The sequence below is a fragment of the Nuphar pumila genome, chromosome 4 (genome assembly GCF_984573655.1).
Source record: "Nuphar pumila chromosome 4, dmNupPumi1.hap1.1, whole genome shotgun sequence".
In the NCBI taxonomy this organism is placed as follows: domain Eukaryota; kingdom Viridiplantae; phylum Streptophyta; class Magnoliopsida; order Nymphaeales; family Nymphaeaceae; genus Nuphar; species Nuphar pumila.
This window is the reverse complement of record NC_143252.1, coordinates 75,766,994-75,780,780: the sequence shown is the minus strand read 5'-3', so window position 1 is coordinate 75,780,780 and position 13,787 is coordinate 75,766,994. Positions and strand designations below refer to the sequence as shown.

General features: G+C 37.1%; 1 pseudogene; it reads left to right on the top strand.

Moving 5' to 3' along the window:
- The first annotated feature begins 3,712 nt into the window (after positions 1-3,712).
- The window catches only part of LOC149840271 (uncharacterized), a 29,454-nt pseudogene continuing 19,379 nt past the window's right edge, over positions 3,713-13,787 (top strand).

Here is a 13,787-nt window from a genome sequence, read left to right as displayed (position 1 = left end):
GATCAAGGTCCTGCGGGGACCCCGATTTGATGATACAGCTAAACCGATCATCAAACGGTACTCAAATCATGCCAAATTTGGTAGAGAGCATACCTCTACCCTTAGGAACATCATAGAATGATAAAATGCATGGAATGACATGGCCTATATGCGAAATTTAAAAGAAAACCCAAAAATGAGCAAATTGCGCATATGGGTTCGAACCAAACATAGCATTTAACATAATAATGCAAAAATCCACCATAGAAATGTCTGATATTTTTCAGGCTTCTAAAGTACCTAAAAATGAACATATTTGGCTTTTACAGCTTCGGGATTTGACCTATGGTGAGTTCGGTAACAGGGATTTGGTTATGACGGGACTAAAATCAACATGGTCTAATATGAAAATGGATAAAAAATATAACTGACCATTAAAATTTCCAAAAATTAAATGGAGAACTACTGACATGCATATAAACAACTTTCATTTGTATGGATTTGGTATTTGATAAATTGGATGAGAAATAAAAATATGACATTACACGCCTAAACTAGAAGAACAGATGTAAATGCCAAAACAGAAGACTGAAAAAAAAAAAAAAACTAGCATTAAGACTGTCCTAAAAATTACAACATTTTAAAATAAAACAAAGGACATTCAGAAAATAAAGTTTACTTTTTACAGATCCGGATTTGGAGCTATATCCAGAGAGAACCAGTCGACTTAAGTCGAGCCAGAGTCTTAGAAACTCAAATCAGGCTCTGACACATGTCCCAAACTCTCGGATTTTTGTTAGACAAAAATTAGATTAAATACTAGACTCAATACCAAGTTCAGGTCATTTTTAGGATTGAAAATCGTATCTGACATGATGGAGAGTTCGATTTTACAAGTCGAGACAAAATATTCAGAATGTTTTCCGGGTCATAAAACCCGACTCGGAATTTTGAACATTGAATGCAGTAAATGAACTCAAATGCTTCCTATTTTTTTGCAGATTATCAGAGATGGCTAAGGCCACGTAATATGATTTTTGTGGCATTTTTAGAGAAAAATAAAAACATAAAATAACGAGTGGACTGACTGATAAAAACAGGAAATTACAGAAACTAAACAGAATTGAAATGGACATTAAATACTACCTAATTAACTTCGAAAATATACTAAATTAACGACATAAAATACGAATTAAATCTAATTAATGCATGAATGCTGGAAAATCATCAAGGAAGCATGATCCTACTTAATATATGTCATTTTATAGGAATGGTTCAATCCATGATTCGGACGAACCCTTTCTTCAAAACGAAAATGCAATTCGAGACAAGGGCATTATTTCGATAGAACAACTTAGAATATAAACTCACCTTGTGTTCTTTTGCTGTTTTGAAACTTCAGAGATGGGCGGCTACGGGATGGCTCCTTGAGAATGGACTCCAGAGAGGGTGTGAATTCAGAGGAAAACAAAAGAAGCTAAAAAATGGAATTCTAAGTTGAAGTTCAGATCTAACAAAGGAGCTCTCCTCACTGGGCGTGGGCTAGGGTATTTATAGAACTTTTGGAGATTTTTGAAATTCAAAAAGAGTAAATTTGGACCTTCCATGTGGCACTATCTCAGGGCATGCCATTTTGGATTTTTTAAAACAAATAAATACAATTTTTGTAAATAAGACACCTTAGTTGGATTTAAAAATATTCAAAAATAGGGTTTGCTTGATTCTCTCTGCAGGAGCTTCCCATATGGCACCACCTCAGAGGGATCCACCTTGGAGTTTTGATTTTATTTGAAATTTAAAGCTTTGTTTCCTGGAAGAAGGAGAGACCGCCATGTGGCGCCACCTTAGAGTGGCTCCACACTGACATGTGTCAGAAGGAAAAACAGAGGAAGCATATGGTGCCACCTCAGAGGGAGTTTGAAATTTTGAACCTTTGCTTTTTCTGGAGGAAGCAGAGACAGACATGTGTCATTTGCTTTTTCTGAGGAAAGAGAGAGAGACATGTGTCACTTGCTTTTTCTGAGGAAAGCAGAGAGAGACATGTGTCACTTGTTTTTTTTGAGAAAATAAGAGAGAGACATGTGTCACTTGCTTTTTCTGAGGAAAGCAGAGAGAGACATGTGTCACTTGCTTTTTTCTGACAAAAGCAGAGAGAGACATGTCTCACTTGCTTTTTCTTAGGAAAGCAGAGAGAGACATGTGTCACTTACTTTTTCTGAGGAAAGCAGAGCTTGACATGTGTTCGTTGTAGGAGGGAACACCTCAGATGGTGCCACCTCAGGGGGGGGGAATGCTACTTTTCTAGAGAAAGGAGAGATGGACACGTGACGACTCAGGGTGACCCCAGAGTGCCATGTCTCAAGTGAGAGAGAAATAAAGGTGGTGGACATGTGGCACTATTTTAGGGAAGCTCATATTGACACGTGGCATGAAATAAGAAAAGGTGACTAAAGACATGTGGCACCACCTTAAAGTGGCCCCACACTGACACATGGCAAAGAAATGAAAGGTGAGAGAAAATGGCATGTGGCGCCACCTCTGGGTGAACCCCACACTGACACATGGCAGAGGATGGAAGGAGAGAGAAAGGGCCCAGTGACAAGGCTCCTATATTTTTGGGTTTTTCAAAATCCAAGTTTTACAAAAGGAAAGTTTGTGTGGCGCCACCTCAGGTTGGACCCCACATCGTTTCTTTATTGAAATAAAAGCAAGAAATTAAAACCTCTTTTTGGAATTTTCATAAAAACTTCGACTAACTGGCAAATAAGAAATACTTGGCCTAATTGCAGAGATTTTGAAAAGAGGTGGCCCCTGTAGGGCGATTTTGTAAAAGAATGATATTTGAAATTGCTGACAAAAGGGCAAAATTTGAGATAAAATGGCTAAGTTCAAAGCTAAAATCCATATTGAAAACTATCCAGATCATTTTTTTGAGAAAACCTTTTAAAATTCAGAGTCTTGAGGGGAAAATGCGAAGAATTGATCATTTTGAAGACCCAGGGTTTTGAAATCGATTTTGAAAAGAGCTGAAATTCGAATCTGGATTGCAAATTTTGAAATCGAGAGTTCTGGACCTTGAAATGACATGTTGTGCAGTGCAGTGATATGAAATGCTCATGCGATAACATGTCTTATGAAATGTAATCTTGAACCAGGATTTATAGATTCTCGTCTCCTGTCAGGAGTAAAACTTTGAAAATCTGAGCTAAAATAGAGAAATTTTGAGAGTTGCTGAAGAAACTTGGACTTTTGCAAGTTCCAGACTCAGAAAATGACCATTTTGCCCTCTGACAATCTCAGGGGATGAATGATGATGTTTGGTGGAAATGTCGGGGAGGTGAGTGAAAATTTGGGGTGTTTACAACACCTTGATGAGTTCCTTGAAATCTGTTGTACAGTGAAGATACAGAATTTCGATGACGATGCTTTTAGATTGACCCTATTCCCGTTCTCATTGAAGGACAAAGCCAAGTATTTGTTAAAGTCCTTACATTCCATAGAAATAGGGTCCTGGGATCAATTACAGCAAGAGTTCCTGAGAAAATACTTTCCCATAGGTAGGACGAACCTGTATAGTCGAGCCATCACTAGCTTTTCAGAGCTAGACGGCGAGCAATTTCATGAGACCTGGGAGAGGATAAAGGATATCCTTAGAAAGTATCCCCATCATCAGGTGCCGAGATGGCAGCTGGTGTAGAGTTTCTACGATGGATTGTCTGACAGGAATCGTCAGATGATCGACTCTTCTTGCAGGGGGACATTCATGTTAAAGAGTGAAGATGAAGTATGGAGATTGTTTGACACGTTAGCTGAGAATTCCCTCTATCATGCTTCTAGCTCTCACTCTGATAGACCCACACCCAGCATTCCCAAGAAAGGTGGCGTTCTCGAGATTGGTCCATCTACTGTATTACAATACAAAGTGGATATGATTGCGCAGAAGCTGAATCAACTTCTCGCGGGCCCATCTCCCAGTCATCAGGTGTGTACTCTTTGTGCCAGTCCGGCACATTCGATCACTAAGTTCCCTTCGGTAGCTCAGTATCCTGAATTTGTGCAAGAGCAAGTTCAGGCCGCTCAGGGTTATGCCAGACCCCCGAACAACCCATATTCATCTACATATAACCCGGGGTGGCGTAACCATCCTAACTTTTCATGGAAGAATCCCCAGCCTTCTACTCAGCTCCCCCCCTCTCAGCCTGCTCGACCGCCACCATTTGCTCAGACATTTCAGAGGCTGAGCTTTCCTCAGACCACTCTTTTTTCTCCTCAGCTCTCACAAGAGTCTGCTCAGCAGACTTCTTTCGAGGAGAGACTTCTTCAAGCATTCCAAGAGGTGAAAACCTCTAATCAGAATGCCTTCGAGAAGTGCAGTTAGATATTGAGTTCTCATACTCAGTCCATCGCGAAGTTAGAATCGCAGATAAGGCAGTTAGCAAAAGCAATAAGTTGGAGACCCGAGGGCATTTTGCCGAGTCAGGCAGTGATGAACACAAAGGGAAAGGAACCAATGACGGGAGGCCTGTACATCACCGAATCACAACAACAGGCCAAAGCTGTTATGGCCCTTAGGAATAAACGTGAGTATCACGTCGAGAGTAGAGAGAGGACAGATGAGCCAGAATCGAGCATACCATCTTCTACGGCTCAGTCCTCTACCCCAGTTCAGGAGCAGGATAGGAGTGAGCCTTCTCACAAAGAGAAGGACCCCCATATGTATATTCTAAAACTGCCCTATCCCAAAGCGTTAGAATCTTCTGTTGGCAAGGGAAAGCAAAGCACGAAGGTCCAGGACATGCTTATGATCTTCAAGCATGTACAGATCAACCTACCCTTGCTAGATGTCATTCAGCAGGTGCCGGCTTATGCCAAATTCCTTAAGGAACTCTGTACCCAGAAGAGAAAATCCAGAGGAAGAGTTCCTACCAAGGTCCATCTCACTGAACAGGTGAGTTCAGTGCTTCAGCACCAGACCCCACCAAAGCTCAAGGACCCTGGAGCCCCGATCATCGCATGCACCATAGGAAACATTCAGATAGAATGCGCCTTGCTTGACCTTAGAGCAAGCGTGAACATCCTGCCCAAATATTTTTATGATTCTTTTGGGTTAGGAGAAATGAGATCGACCCCGATTACACTCCAGCTAGCAGATCGTTCTGTCAAGGTACCGAGAGGTGTCTTGGATGATGTGCTAGTTAAAGTGGATGAGTTCTATTTTCCGATTGATTTCATTATCCTTGACATGAAAGGAATTGATAGCCAGCATCAGACTCCGATCATTCTGGGCAGACCATTCTTGGCGACAACCAATGCATGCATCAATTGCAGAATCAGAGCCATGGACTTGTCACTTAGCAACCGAAAGGTCAGGCTGAACATTTTCAATGCCGCGATGGGTCCAGTGGAAGATATGGATGTTACGACAATGAAGCCATACATGATACTTCAAGTACAAGGTTTTGATGATGAGCAAGTAGAATCAACTGCATTTCAGCTAAGGCTATGAAGAAATTGAAGAATTCGGTGAAGAATCCTTGAAGACTAGTGTGCAAATGTTTAATTCATTAAAAGTCTTAGATTCTTGTAAGAGCCTTACTTAGAGTGCATATTTAGGTTGCATTTCACCTTAAAAGTCTTTAGAAAAACTTTTCTAAAAGAAACTCTTTTGAAAATCTTTTTAGAAAACTCTTTTCTTAAATTTTCATGTTTATTAGTCGACCAATAGACTTATCAGTCGACTAATCCTTTCGCGCCATATTTTCTAAAAAGTCATTTTTGTCAAATTAGTCGACCGAAGGTTTTATCAGTCGACTGGACAGAATGTCTGTTTTCTAGAAAATTAGCAGTAGTCGACTAATGGTTTTATCAGTCGACTGAACAGAACATGGGTTTTCTGAAAATTTAGCAGCAGTCGACTAATGCTTTTTATCAGTCGACTGAACAGAATGTTTGTTTTTCAGAAGTCATTAGCAGCAGTCGACTAAAAGGTTTTTCAATCTACTGATGATATTATCAGTCGACTAACTTTTCTCAAGTCGACTAAGTTTCAAAAGTTCAGATTTTCAAACGACTCGATTAACAGATCAGTCGACCGACGATAACTGTCAGTCTACTAATAACTAACTATTAGTCGACTAACTGATGTTTCAGTCGACTAATTTTGCCGTTTTCCTGAAACTTCAAAAAAGGCGTGTCTTTTCATTTTTCAAACATTTTGATCATTCAAAATGGACAGTTTTGACACCCTTTCATACTCTCAACGTATGGAATCTTTTAACTATAAATATGAGCGCATTCTACACTCAAAAACATCAAATTCAATAGAATTATATTGAATTACTTCTTGCTTTTCACTCCTATTCATTCAAGTATTTGTTTTCTCACTCACGTGATATTTTCACTTAAGTTTTTTACTCAAATCACTTTGAGAGATAGTGAATTCGTGAGTAGAGTGTTTCAACAACCTCAAAAGCCAATTGCATCTCATTTGCATTCAAAAGGAAGGCTCATAGGTTGTATTGTAAGTTGTTATTTCTTTTGTGTAAAAAGAAGGACTCCTTGGTGTAAAGGAGTTGTTTGCTTTCAGTAGGATTGTTACTGAAAGTGGGACCGGTTATGGTCTGTGTGATCTTATAGTTTACAAGGTTGATAGTGGAAAATCTCAAGCGGGTTTTGCTTGGGGACTAGATGTAGGTCGGGTTTGACCGAACCAGGATAAAATCTTGTGTTTTTTGTGTGTTTGCTTTGAGATTTGCAAAATCATTCAATATTCCGCAGAAATTTTTAAAACCACTATTCACCCCCCCTCTAGTGCTCGTTGCCTCGATCCTAGTGCACTTTCATTTGGTATCAGAGCAAGGTTTGCTATTACTTTGATTTGACCATCATCTAGCATGGCAACTACAACATCTCAGCACAAAGAAGGAAGCTCCTCTTTTCGTCCTCCTCTCTTCGACGGAACAAACTATGGATACTGGAAAGTAAGAATGACAATATTCCTGCAATCCATGGATCTCGATATCTGGAGAGTTGTTTCAGAAAAGTACCAAACTCCATCAACTGATTTCAGCCGATGGACCGATGATGAAAAGAAGACTGCTTCACTTAATGCCAAGGCAATGAATGCCTTATATTGTGGCGTTGACAAGGTAGAGTTCAATCGCATCTCTCAATGCTCTACAACTAATGAAATCTGGCATACTCTTCTCGTAACACACAAAGGTACGTCAAAGGTAAAAGAATCTAAAATTGCTTCTTTAGTTCATAAATTTGAATTGTTCAAAATGAAGCAAAATGAATCTATATCGGACATGGTAACTAGAATGACCGATATAACTAACACTTTGAAATCCCTTGGAAAAGAATATTCACAAGTGGATTTAGTCAGAAAGATTCTAAGGTGTTTAACTCCTGAATGGGAGAGAAAAACCACTGCTATTGAAGAAGCAAATGATCTCAATACTCTCACCCTTGAAGACTTAGTTGGTAACCTAATGGCATATGAGGTCCAACTTCAAGACAAACAAGATGAAGAGCCTAAAAAGAAATCTCTTGCTTTTAAGGCTACTTCTAACTCAGAAAATTCTGAAGAAGATGAAGATGAAGATGAAGATATTGCCCTCATCACAAGGCAATTCAGAAGATTCATCAAAAAGGGAAGATTTCAAAGAAAGACAAAGAAAGCAGATTCTTCCATTCCCAATGAAGTAAAGTGCTTTAACTGCAAAAAGGCAGGACATATCAAGAAAGATTGTCCTCTTCTCAAATTCAAGCCCAAGGACCAATTCAAGAAGAAAAAGGCATTTCAAGCCTGTTGGGATGATAGTGACTCCTCTTCCGATGAAGAATCAAATGAAGAAGTCGCCAACATGTGTTTTGTAGCACAAGAAGATTCGGTAAGTCAATTTGACTATGATGAGTTATTTGAAGCATTTAATGATTTATATGCTAAATTTAAGAGTCTTAGTTCTAAAAATAAAGAGTTAAAAAACTGAAAATTTAACTCTTGACTCTCAAAATAAAGTGTTACTTCAAGAAATAGAAGATCTCAAGAAGGAAAATTCTTGCCAAGCAATTGAGATAAAAGAAATTGGAGTTAGAACCAATCTCTTACAAAAGGAAATATCTAGTCTTAAAGAAAAGTCAAATGATCTTCTTTCTATAGTGACCCTATTAAGACTAATGAAGTATTACTGCAGCCATTAAGGAGAATAGTGGCTGCCGATTCCAAACAGAGAAAAGAAAATCCGTGCTTTCTCTCTCCCTCTCCTTTTCCTTTCTCGAGTTATGCAGGGGTTTTAACATGGTAACAAACGAGGTCACATCAAAGCTAACTGCTGGTTCAACCCACAAAATCGAAATAGGATGCAAAACACTAGAAATGTTGGTACATCAGGAACTGCAGGTACATTTCGTGTCAGTGATGATGCTAAGGATCTTCTACTATCTGCAATGGCCAGCTTGAATCTGAAGCAAAATGATGATGGAATATGGTATGTTGACTCTGGAGCAGCAACCCATGTGACTGGCAATGCATGTAAGTTCTCTACTTTGACTCCCTATTTTGGAAAATCTAATATTGTAACTGGAGATGGGACTCACCACCCTATTTCAAACATAGGCAACGTTCTCATTCCTTTGTCTAAGTCATCTATTCCTTTATCTGATGTTGTTCATGCACCAAATATAAAGAAAAATATTGTCTCTGTTTCTAAGCTTGTTGATTCTACCAATTCATCTGTGGAATTTACTCCTACTTCTGTCTTTGTCAAGGATCTTCAAACGAAGGAGATGTTCGCTAAAAGAGAGCGACGTGGAGACATGTATGTCTTTAATGAAGATCCTGCCTCCAGTATGATGAAGCCCAAGTCTGATCCTGTCTCTAAAAGCGTCCTAAGTACATCCAAATGCAGAGAATCTAGACAAACTTCTTGGTTCTCAAAGATGCTCGGTTAATAAAACCGGATTGGAATATAGCTTCTTTGATACTCAAAATAGACCAAACTATGTGGTGAAAAATCAAAGACATTATTCTCAACCTTTTGTTCATAAAACTAAACTTTCTAGTTCTAATAGAAATGCATCTAGAAATGATTATTCTAGAAATGTTTATTCTAAATCCTTTTATAGAAAGAATATTTATTATCAAAGGAAACCAAAATCCAAATGGATATGGGTTCCTAAGACTAACTCTCATGGATCCAAAAATAGAAAGGGGTCAAATGCTCTGTTTTCTGATTTTGTTGTAGGTACACAACATAAGGAGCAAATGGATATTGGACAGCGGCTGTTCCAAACATATGACTGGAAGGCTGGAGTTATTTTCCACCCTCCAAAATAAGGATGGAGGAACCGTCACCTTTGGTGACAATAACAAGGGAAAAGTGATAGGTATTGGTAATATTGGTAATCCAAAATTTCCCTTGATAGAAAATGTTCTTTTAGTGGATGCTTTAAAGCATAATTTAATATCTATTAGTCAATTATGTGATAAAGGTTTTCATGTTTCTTTTGAAAATGATTTATGCTTAATTTTTGATTTTCAATTTAAAAAGATCATTTTTAAAGGTAAAAGAAGAAACAATGTGTATGAACTATATCTAGATGAATTACCCTCTTTTAATGAAAAATGTCTTATTGTTTCAAATGAAATTCAATGGTTATGGCATAAGAGACTTGGACATGTTAACTTTAAAATTATTTCAAAATTATCCAAGAATGATCTTGTAAGAGGCCTACCTAGAATACCATATAAAAAGGATCACTTATGTGATGCTTGTCAAAGGGGTAAACAAATCAAGAGTTCTTTTAAAGCAAAAGATATAGTTTCAACAAAACGTCCTCTTGAACTTTTACATTTAGATCTATTTGGACCATCTAGAATTCAAAGTTTGAATGGTAGCAAGTATGCTTTTGTTATAGTAGATGATTATTCTCGGTTTACATGGGTGATTTTTCTAAAAAGCAAAAATGATGCTTTTTCAGAATTTTCTAAACTTTGTAGAAGAATTACAAATGAAAAATCTACATCTATTATTAAAATTCGTAGTGATCATGGTGGTGAATTTGAAAATGAATCTTTTCTAAAGTTTTGTGATTTACATGGTATCTCTCACAACTTTGCTTTTCCTAGAGCGACTCCACAAAATGGAGTTGTTGAAAGAAAGAATAGAACTTTGCAAGAATGTGCTAGAACCATGCTTCAAGATAAAAATTTACCAAAATATTTTTGGGCTGAAGCAATTAATACAGCATGTTATGTCTTAAATCGTGTTCTTATTCGACCAATTTTACATAAAACATGTTTTGAATTGTATTATGATCGTATACCAAAGATCTCATATTTCAAAATTTTTGGTAGTAAATGTTTCTTGTTAAATACCAAAGATAATCTTGATAAGTTTGATTCAAAATCAGATGAATCAATATTTCTTGGATATTCTTCTAGAAGTAAAGCATATCGTATTTTCAATAAAAGAACATCTTGTATTGAAGAATCTCTACATGTTGCATTTGATGAGAATTGTGAGCAGGTTATTCCTCTAAGCGAAGAAGAAGAAGCAATACTTCAAGAAGAACCCTTGATAGAGAGTACTTCTCAAGAAAATATTTCTCTTCAACCGGTTTGGAAAGAAGTTCCTAATCATCCACATGAACAAGTTATTGGTGAAATAAAGAGTGGTGTCCAAACTAGAAGGCAGTTAGAAAAATATATGGCAAATGTTGCTTTCATATCTAAATTAGAACCAAAGAATATCAATGAGGCATGTGATGATAAATTTTGGCTTTTAGCCATGTCTGAAGAACTTAACCAATTCACTAGGAATGATGTTTGGGATCTAGTTGATAGACCAAAGGATCATCCAGTAATTGGAACAAGATGGGTCTTCCGAAATAAGCTGGATGAAAATGGTGAAGTCATTCGTAACAAAGCAAGGCTAGTGGCACAAGGCTATAATCAAGAAGAAGGCATAGATTTTGATGAAACCTATGCACCAGTGGCTCGATTAGAGTCAATTCGTATGATGCTTGCTTTTGCTAGTTACATGAACTTCAAGTTATATCAAATTGATGTTAAGAGTGCATTCTTAAATGGACACATCAATGAAGAAGTTTATGTAGAGCAACCTCCAGGCTTTGAAAATGAGAAATATCCAGAAAAGGTCTACAAATTGAAAAGAGCTCTGTATGGACTCAAACAAGCACCAAGAGCGTGGTATGAAAGACTATGAAATTTTCTAGAACAATCTGGTTTTTCCATTGGTCGGGTAGACTCCACTTTATTTATTAAACATTTTAATTCAGATATTCTTATTGTGCAAATTTATGTTGATGACATAATATTTGGTTCTACTAATGATTCTCTTTGTAAAGAATTTGCTAAAGCTATGTAGGAAGAGTTTGAAATGAGCTTGATGGGCGAATTAAACTACTTCCTTGGACTTCAAATAAAGCAAACTGAAGAAGAAATCTTCATCAATCAGGCTAAGTATACAAAAGAACTTCTCAAGAGATTTGGGATGGACTCATCAAAATCAAGAAGGAATCCTATGAGTACAACTACTTCTCTTGATAAAGATGAAAATGGTAAAAGTGTGTAGATACTAAGCTCTACAGAGGTATGATCAAATCTCTATTATACTTAACTGTTAGTCGACCTGATATAATGTTTAGTGTTTGTATGTATGCAAGATTTCAAGCTAATCCAAAGGAATCTCATTTAACTGCAGTAAAACAAATTGTTTGTTATTTGAAAGATACTTCAGATTTCAGTTTGTTTTACTCAAAATCATCTTCCTTTGATTTAGTTTCATATAGTGATGCAGATTTTGCAGGAAGTAAATCTGACCGCAAGAGTACTAGTGGAACTTGTCATTTCTTGGGAAATTCCTTAGTCTCTTGGTTTAGTAAAAAGCAAAATTCAGTATCACTCTCAACAACTGAAGCTGAATATATAGCGGCTAGTTTAGCATGTTCACAAGTACTTTGGATGAAACAGACCTTAAAAGATTTTGGTTTGAATTACTCCACAACAACTATTTATTGTGATAACACTAGTGCTATAAATCTTTCGAAAAATCCTATTCAGCACTCAAGAACTAAGCATATTGAAGTTAGACATCATTGTTTAAGAGATCATGTGTTAAAAGGAGATATTTCGTTAAATTTTATTTCCACTAAAGAACAACATGCCGATATCTTCACTAAACCACTTAAAAATGAAGATTTTATGAGAATTAGGAGAGAACTAGGTATTTGCTCGTTTTTGGATTTATAAAAATGCTGATTTTTGAACAAAATCTCAAAATCACACTATATTAGTCGACCGATAAAATTTTAGTCGACTGGTGTTTTATATTTTGGAATGTATCGCACCATATTAGTCGACCGATATATTTCTAGTCGACTGATGATATTTTTAGAATAAGTCACACTTTTTAGTTGACCGATAAAGTTTTAGTCGACTAAATTTAAAAAAAAAAAAAATAGTGAAGGGACTCGACACCCCTTGGATTTGTTTTAAAACCCATTTTAAAAAAAAAAGAGGCATCGTTTCACTTCGTACCTTTTCGTTTTTCTTAAAAACGAAACCCTTAAACCCCTCTTTCTCTCTTGCCTCTCTCTCTTCCGAAAAACCCTCGGAGTGACGTTCGACTCCATCATCGCCAGGATTTTCTTACCGTAACAGGGAGATGCCGGAATCTTCTGGAATCTTGAAACGCCGGAACTCTCTTGCCGTGACAGTGCTTTGACGGAATCCCCTTTTGGCCGACTTTTCCTCATCGTTAGCCACCACATTGTCCTTCGTTTTTGATCGCCGGAAAGCTTTTTTTCCCCTTGCCGGACGTCATTTGGAAGCCGACATTTTGGTAACCATGCCTCACACGAAGTCTGCATCTGCAAAAGGTTCAGGTTCTCCTCCTCCTACACCTACTTCAAGACATGGTTTTTCACTAAGATTACTTCGCAATCCTCTTCTCTATGACACTTTTGGATCAATTTCTGCACTACCTATTTTACCAAGCCGAAATGTTCTATTTCACTTGTTTTCTCGTTACAAAATAAGAGAATTATTTCCTGGTATTTCACATCTTTTTTATGCTTGTGCAGACACCCTTCACTATCCTTTTCTTATTCACTTGTTTTACACGAATTTACAAATGAATCATGAAACTGGAGTTTTGTCTCCTCTTGTTCGTGATGTTGAAATCGAGTTTGATTCAAAATTACTTGGAGAAATTCTTGAAATTCCACCTTCAGACACTCTTTTCAACACTATTGAATTGAATGATGAAAGAGTTTTTGAACAAATTCTTCTTCCAGAAGCACCTCACTGCCCTCCTTTCAAAAATACTAATCTTCAAACTCGTGCACGCATTGCTGGATGAATCCTTGCCCACAATGTTCTACCCAAAACTGGTTCTTTTGATTATTATTCCATAGATCTATCTACGGCTCTTTATGTTTTATTTGAAAATATTTCTGTCAACTGGGCCAATGTGTATTTTACAAACTTGTGGAAACAAAAACCATTTCTTCCTTATGGTTGTCTTTTAATCCGTATTTTTAGACATTTTAAAGTTCCTTTAACAAATGAAAAGTACATTGAGCAAAAAGAGTTCTTTGATCAAACAATTTTTAAAAGAATGAAAATTAAATATCTGCCTTTTTTAAATGTTGATCAAACTGAACCATCTGATCCTAATGAACCATCTATTTCTGAACCTTCACCCTCTGCGACACCTTCATCTCATGAAAAAAGAAAGAAATTTTTGACAAATCAAGACCATGATGAAGTTATGCAGAGA